The sequence below is a fragment of the Agelaius phoeniceus genome, chromosome 8 (assembly GCF_051311805.1).
Source record: "Agelaius phoeniceus isolate bAgePho1 chromosome 8, bAgePho1.hap1, whole genome shotgun sequence".
NCBI classification, from domain to species: domain Eukaryota; kingdom Metazoa; phylum Chordata; class Aves; order Passeriformes; family Icteridae; genus Agelaius; species Agelaius phoeniceus.
Genome location: NC_135272.1, coordinates 20,737,179 through 20,744,632, shown reverse-complemented (window position 1 = coordinate 20,744,632; position 7,454 = coordinate 20,737,179). Strand labels below are relative to the sequence as shown.

Below are 7,454 nucleotides of genomic sequence, written 5' to 3'. Positions count from 1 at the left end.
AGCTGGGGGAGGGATACCTATCAACATACTCGAGGCCTGGGCTGATCTATAGGGAGAATTAGCCAGGATGGAGAAGGGAGCTGCCAGGGATCTTATGAAATTCAATAGCAACAAATGCAAAGTTGTGCCCTGGGGAAAGAGAAACCCCTGGGGCTCCCCTGGGATGGGCTGTCTGGGGACAGCTCTGTGGAAAAGTGCAGCAGAAATGAAGAATAGCATCCTCGGCTTTCAGCAGGAGCAAAGCCAGGAAGTTGAGGAAAGTGATTATCTCTTCTCAAGACTTGCTAGATCTTGTCTAGATATCCATGAAGTTTGTACCTCCAATACAGCAATGACATCCTTAACGTGGATTTCAGTGAAGGGCCAGCACCTTGGTCTGGGGCTGGAGCCCTGGCAGGAGAGGTGAGGGAAGGGGACTTGCTCAGCCAGGGGAGGGCATGGAGGATGGATTTGGTCACCTTCCAGCAGCCTGCTGGAGGCACTTTCCCCATGGTGGGGGAGCTCTAGCAGTGCAGCAGGGAGGTTGGGCAGCCTCCTCTCTTGGAAGTTCTCAAGAGCCTGACAAAGCCCAGAATCACCTGGTCTGGTCTCCTGGCTGACCCTGTCCTGAGCACAGGCTGGATAGGATGGACTCTCATGCTCCCTTCCAAGCTCAATTGTCTGACAATTCAGACAATTGAATATAAAAAGGGGGAGGAAAAGAAGAGTTGATCAAAATATATTGCTCAAAAATTCAGTGGTAGATAGCCTAATGTTGTGACTCTTAAACACTTAGGTTTCTGTGGGCTCCCTAGTCCAGAATCTGCTCGCCCAGTGCAGTCTGTTTAGATTAAATTTAACCATTTGCATTTGTTTTGGTTGGATAATTACTTAAAAATAATGCTGGGGTTAATTTACCTGCCTTTATGTGCTTGAATGATCCTGGACATATTTGTAACTTCAGATGGGGCCCTTAAAGGTCTTTTTTTATTTCCCTTTTTTTTCCCTTTTTAAGATTTTTTTTTTTATTTTTTTTTTTTTAATAGAGATTGATTTTGCCCACTTATTTTTGAAAAATTGGTAGTCTGTGACGGGGTGTGTTTTTAGTACCATGCAGGCACAGTGAAATAGACCACTTCCAAGAATAGTCTGAAAAATGCAGGGCCCCACTTTTTCATATGGGAGGAAGCAAGCAAAGCTGGAAAACTGGATGTAAAATTCAGTTGCTGGTGCCACCTGAGCAAAAGCAATTCCTTTCTAGGTGCAAGAATGAGTCATGCATTGTGCTAGAGTTTGTGATTTAGGCAGATGTGCTTCATCTCTTCCTTCCAGCAGTAGAGTGTGGCAGTTCCTGCACTCAGTTCCCACAGCTCAGTGGCAGCACACGAGCTGCTGGTGCTGTCCTAACCCACGGATGGATCTGTGCCTGCACAGCTCTGCCTGTAAAAAAAAAAAGGCAGAATTAGGAGAAGAAATGGCTTGCAGTGGTTTGGTTTGTCCTCATGAAGAGGTCATTGTGAGCTATGTTGGTCCAGGGTGTGATGGTGAAGTGGCCTGAGCTCCTGAGCAGGCACCCAGTACTGAGCAGTGGCTCCTGGGTGACTCCAGAGCGCTGTGTTGGTGGATTACAAGGATGTAGAAGAGATTGTGTAGAGAGCTCATGTGCAGGAGCCTGATGCCCCCATGCCTGGGGTTTAACATGAGCCCCTCGAGCCTTTGCACAGCAGAGAGCTGCAGAGCCCTGTCCCCAGGGCTCTCGGGGGCCTTCGGATGTCAGGTAAGTAGCAATTATTAATCGCTAGGGCTGAGATTATTCACACTGTTTGCTTTCCTCACATTCATTCTTCCCTTTCTTGTTCAAATAAAGTGACATTTAGTAGAAACTTACAGTGGAGCTTTTTTTCCTCCCTTTCAGTGATTTATTTGATTTCATTGATCTTTTTAACTCATAACCAAACTGATTTTTGTATCCAGAAACTGTCTGATCTTACCACTTTTATTTTCTGGTGTACTGAAGGAAGAGTTCAGTCTTGCAGAGTCAACAGCCTTTGTCAGAACCAAGTCTGGGCCGGGGCTGTGGAGCAGTCTGAGCTTTCTGCATGTCCTGGGACAGGAATGCGGAGCCGAGGGGTCCTGGCAGCTGCGCCTCCCCTGGCAGCCAGGGGCGATATGGGGGCTCCTCCCAGGCTCCTCGGTAAGCCGAGCCCGAAAATCGGGGTCCATATGCGACGCCTGATACCATACATGGCCTTTTAAACCCAGCGAGGGCCGCGATCGGAGGAAGTTTTTGAGAGGAAATTTTTGCAGAAATGCCAGCGCTTGTCTGGTAAATCACCTGTCTGAAGATAACGGCATTTTAACGAGACGAACAGACATTTTGGAAGCTTCCCCACTGCTTTTTTCCTCGCTGGGTGCCAGAAGGAGCCAGACGGCGAGGACGCGCACGGCGCAGGGAGCGGTACGTGTCCCGGGGCGCAGGGCCGCTGCGGGCGGTGTCGCGGCCGGGGCTGCCCCTTCGGCGGGCGGAGCGGCGGCAGCGCCTCCCCGGCTCCGCCAGGGGCTGCTCGAGCACCGCGGCGGCGGCCGGGCCGGACCGGGCCCCGCTCCGCACCGAGCGCCCCGCACCGAGGGCTCCCCCGGCCCCGCATCCCGCTCCCTCCGGCCCACTCCCCTCGCCCCGCTCCCTGCGGCGTGCGGGGCTTCCCCTGCCGCCCCCCCCCCCCCCCCCCCCCCCATGCCGGCTGTAATTAATTAATGAATTAATTCCCCGAGCCGCACGGGATATTTTTCCTTTTTCTTTTCCTTTTTTTTTTTTTAATTAAAAAAAAATATTTAAAATTTTTTGTAAATTCTTTCCCCCCCCCCCCCCCCCCCCCAAGGCATGAGCGCGGTGATTTAGACTCTGGGTCCCGATGCGCTGGGAAGGGCCGGGTGCCGCTGAGCCCCGGCGATAATCAGAGAGGAGCGTGTTCGCAGGGGATAACTCACGCGTCTCCCTGCCGGGAGGCGGTATCAGCGCGATTTTCATCCTGGCTATGTGCCAAACACAGTGCCGTGGTGCCTGCTTATTCCTCTTCCCGGGCTCTGGAGTTGTTGGCTTCTTTCTGCTTGGTTTCTGTAAAACAATGATTTGAAAATGTATTGTTTTAACATTGGCATTAATCTAAAATGCCCTAAAAACGTTTCTAGCAATGCTACCATTCAAAAGGTTGATCTGGGATGGAGACCACCCCATTAGGTGTTCCTTCAATGCAGAAATATGTAAGGTAATATGGCATTGAGTAATGCATTTTTTGTTTTCCCAAGGTTAATATCTCACTTGTAAGAATTAATGAGTTTACACCAGAGATACAATGGATTAAAATAAGCAAAGGCAAGGCTTTGCAGATTTCATCGCAATTTATGGAGAAAATCTGGTGTCAAGCAAAAAGTCCATTTTGTGTTTTCTGAAAGCGAAGTCATGGTAATTAAAATGCTTTGATAAAATGCTTCACCTTCATAATTGGTGTGCTTGGTCTGCTGCTTCTCAAGTGTTGGGGTTTTTGTTTGTTTGTTTTTTGGTTTAATTTTGTTTTGTTTTAATCTCCCAAATTTTTACAACAGCTGCAGTGGAAGGACCACAGTCACAGAGTTTTGGGAGAAAAGGAGTTTGTTCGTCCTGGTTTTGTTTTACTTTTGAGTAGGTTTCAGGAGTTTGTCAGTAATCATGCTGAAAGCATGCTTGTAACTGTAATAGTTGTGTGCTCTGTTGTCAAAAACCTTAGCAAACCTTTAAGTGAGTCTAATTAAAGCAGTCTTTGATAATGGAAATAATAAAAGATTGCTTTAATTTACGCTGTAATGAAAGGATTGTGCCATTAAATACTACAGGAAATAGAAGAACTGCTTTTCCAAGCTAGGTAGAAGTTGCATGCTGTGCTTTTATGATCTCAGTCAAGTCCCAGTGATTGTCTTTCCGGCCATCAGCCAGAACTTCAGAAATGAGGTAGTTCCTCCCTCTTCTGAGAGAGAGGCATGTGTAGTCCAGTTATCCTGTTTGGTGTTTCCAGTGTGTGTTTCTCCTCTAAACCTTGCACATCTGCCCCCAAAGCCTGTCATTTTAATGGAGACTGGCAGGCTTTGTGCTATCTGAACACCAAGCTTTGGGCTGGAAACATTGTAAGATTTTTTGGTTGGTTGGTTAATTTTTTTTTTTTTCTCCTTGATGTTTCTTTTGCATTATATTTTTTCTTGGTGTCTTGTTCTTTAAGCCAGGATAGTTCCAGAGACATGAAATGACAACTTATTTTTTGGACCATGGTTCTAGATACCAGTTGGATTGCTCTTCTCCAGTGAACAGGTTGCCAGCCTGAGAGGAATGGTGGGGTGCTACAGACATGTCAGCAGGACATGTGGCTTTACACTGCAGGGTAATCACCAGACAGCCTCATGTCTCTTCTCCACTTTTCTGCTGCAGGTTCTGCTTTTATTTTCATTGTGTACTGAATTTTATATTTATTTTCATGGGACCCTGGATGAAGCCTGAACTTCTATGTTTTTGAGAGGAGAATCCAAAAAAGAAAAGTAAGCAACTTACCCCAGGTTATTTCTAAGGTAAATTAGAACATTGAAGTTAAGTTCTATTTCATTTTCTTAAGTTTCAATGTTGTAGTGAACGAGCAAATGAGGTTGCCAAAATGTGACTAATTCACACATCGTAACAGTCTTTACATGATAAGCTGTTGGAAGGACTAAAACCATATACCTTTAAATATTGAGAAACAAGCATAAGAGGAGACTCAGGAACCTCAGAGCAGAATATAAGAATATAAAATGATGCTGCTGCAGCTGGAACTCATGCTGATTCTGTGTATTGTAGAGAAAACACCATCATAACAATAACAAAAAGAAGATAAGCAACTGAACTGTGAATTCCAGGTTCATTTTTCAGTTCCACCTAACTCTTTGTAACTTTACAATGAAAGATTCAGAAATTGGAGCCAATTACCATAATATGTGGTGGTTTGGTGGGAGCATGTTCTACATCAGACAGTTAAAAGGTTTTATTGCTATTAGGAGCTTGTTAATGCCCTTGATAATGTCTTTAGTTGCTTTGTAATGTCTCTTGTTGAAGTATAGAATTCTTTTATCTTCTTATTACATTATGCAGAAACTTGAATTGAAACGATATTTGCAGGAACATTTAAAGTAGTGCATCAATCAGTTTCAAAGAAGGGAAAATGTTCTCAGAATAGGTTATAAAAGGATAACTGTCAGTTTTATTTTGGATGAACAAAGAAACCAATGTAAAAAGCACTTTATTGTAAAAGCACACTGTGCAATTCAATAAATATTCCATATAAATATAAAGGAAAAGAAAGTTCATAATTATCTGAAGGCTTGAATATAATTTAAGTAATACTTCCAGAATACAGCAAGCAGCAAAGCTCCTTCTTCTTTCTTGTGTATTCTCTCCCCAGCTCAACTACTTGGTAGGAGATAGTTTAAATGGACTTGTTAATGATTTGAATGGCTAAAACATGGTTATAATTTAACATTGTCTTGCAGGGATGTAAACCTCCTCACAAAACACCTCGCCACATGAGAAAAACAGCAGTAGGACCTTCCTTGCCTTTTGTTTGTTTGGTTGGTTTTCTTCCTCAAACGTGATTTCTTGTTTGTTTTCCCTCTGGCATTTTTTACCTGCTTTAACACAAAGTTATTTGAGTAGTTATACATTTGGATTCCAACCCTTCTATATGGTTCGTTTAGAAAACACTTGCAGGGGGTGTTATTATCCAGGAAAACAGTTGCAAATACTCTGCTCCCTGAACCAGTAGTAGCTTGCTAGACCACACAAAATATGGCATGTTGCAAATCTCATCTTGTAGCCTGTAAGCCAGAAGCAGCACTCTCCCCTTCCCCCCTTCTTTATCTTCTAAAAAAAGAAAATACCAAAGACTGCACATAGAGAGTTTTAAATGCTCTGCTCACATGGCAAATGTTTCCCAGAGAAATTTGAGTCTTGCCCTTTGGATCCATTGTCTTTTCAGAATCCAGTGTTCACCCTGTGACTTCAACAGAATAGAGTATGTCTAGTTTAAGAAATGTATGTTTATTTCTGAAGAGTTTATTAAGGCAGAGAAATAATTGACTGAATGCACAGATTTTGGTTTATTTATTTATTTCAGTCTATTTTGGTAACTAAATTCTATGGGCAAGGGAATTCTAACCTTTTTTGTTGGTCATTCTGAAAGGGTATGCAGCATGCACCTGCATTATCCAGCTGTTTATTTTTCACTTCTGAAACTTTGAAAAGATAATTTATTTTTATTTAATAATCATACCACAATAAACTCACCTTGTTCATGCCCCGTTCTCAATTCTAAGCTTCAACCTAGGTGTGTTTTTAAACTTGCAGGTGGTTTTAAAATTGTGGGCTATTAAAAAACTCCTGTGGGTTTTAGGAACTTACAGTAATGATTTCATTGATGTCTGCTATAATTTATCAATCAATTCACAATATTCGCAATGTATTTAAGATGAAATTTTACTTCCATGGCACATTTTTCTACATACAACTTCCCTCCTTTAACTGCTCCCCTGTGTTTCCATGGCTGTGCAGCAGCTCTAAAGGCAGGGGTGCCAGGTGATCTTTGCACCTCCATCCCCCTGCCCTTCTCTCTCTGGCCAACACCTGCCTTTTGTGGCACAGGTGTCATTACAGTGCCCCAAAAAGAGTTTATTTCACAGCACTTCAAGCAACCTCCGAAGGAGCACCTCCACAAGTTACCAAGCTCTTGAGAAAACAGTAATTTACAGTGAGCAAGCTGCTGGGCTGCATGCATCTGTGCTTTGCCTGGGAAAACAGGGTTCCCATGGCAACTGCCCCACGCTGTGGATGTGACATCCTGCACAGGTGAGGCTGGGGCTCCCTGTGAGGTGAGCCCAGCGCTCCTTGGCCCTGCACCAGGCTCTGTGCCTGCTGCATGGGCAGCCCGGCGTGCATCCATCCCTGCCTGGCTCCACACTGCTCTTCCCAATGGGCAGGCTCCTTCCCTTAACACTTGGGAGCATCAGCCCTGGGTTAGACACCCCAAACACCCAAGGTAAACAAACATCATGCTCTAAAAAATATTGCACAGAAATCACAATCGAGCCCAGGATCATCCTTGGTTCTTACCAGAAGGCAAGATAAGATATCAGATAATCAGCTCTTTCTTTGTTTGGGAAGGAATGTTTACTTGCTTTAAATTTATTTGGCTTTAAATTCAGTTATTAATACAGGAGTCTTTGCTGACCTGAGGTGATAGCAGGGGGGAGCAGTGCTTGCTCCAGGAGCACACATCCGAAACCTGACTTGAGCAAGACACTGAAACTAGGCAGTCAGAGCAGTTTGCACTTCATCTGTTCCAAAATGTAGGTTACTGTGCCAAGTGTGGTGATGGTGGCTCTCATTTTGCAGGAGTTCCTAGTAACTAGACCTGATGCCATTT

The 7,454-nt window shown here is 44.3% G+C and overlaps 1 long non-coding RNA gene across 1 annotated transcript; it reads right to left on the bottom strand.

Annotated features, from left to right (window-relative positions):
• Positions 1 to 995: 995 nt before the first annotated feature.
• LOC143694648 (uncharacterized) lies at positions 996 to 2,097 on the bottom strand. Its single transcript, XR_013183277.1, has 2 exons — positions 1,971 to 2,097; positions 996 to 1,419 (listed from the first exon to the last, which is right to left on the bottom strand). It is a non-coding gene; the product is annotated as an uncharacterized LOC143694648 (long non-coding RNA).
• Positions 2,098 to 7,454: the final 5,357 nt, after the last annotated feature.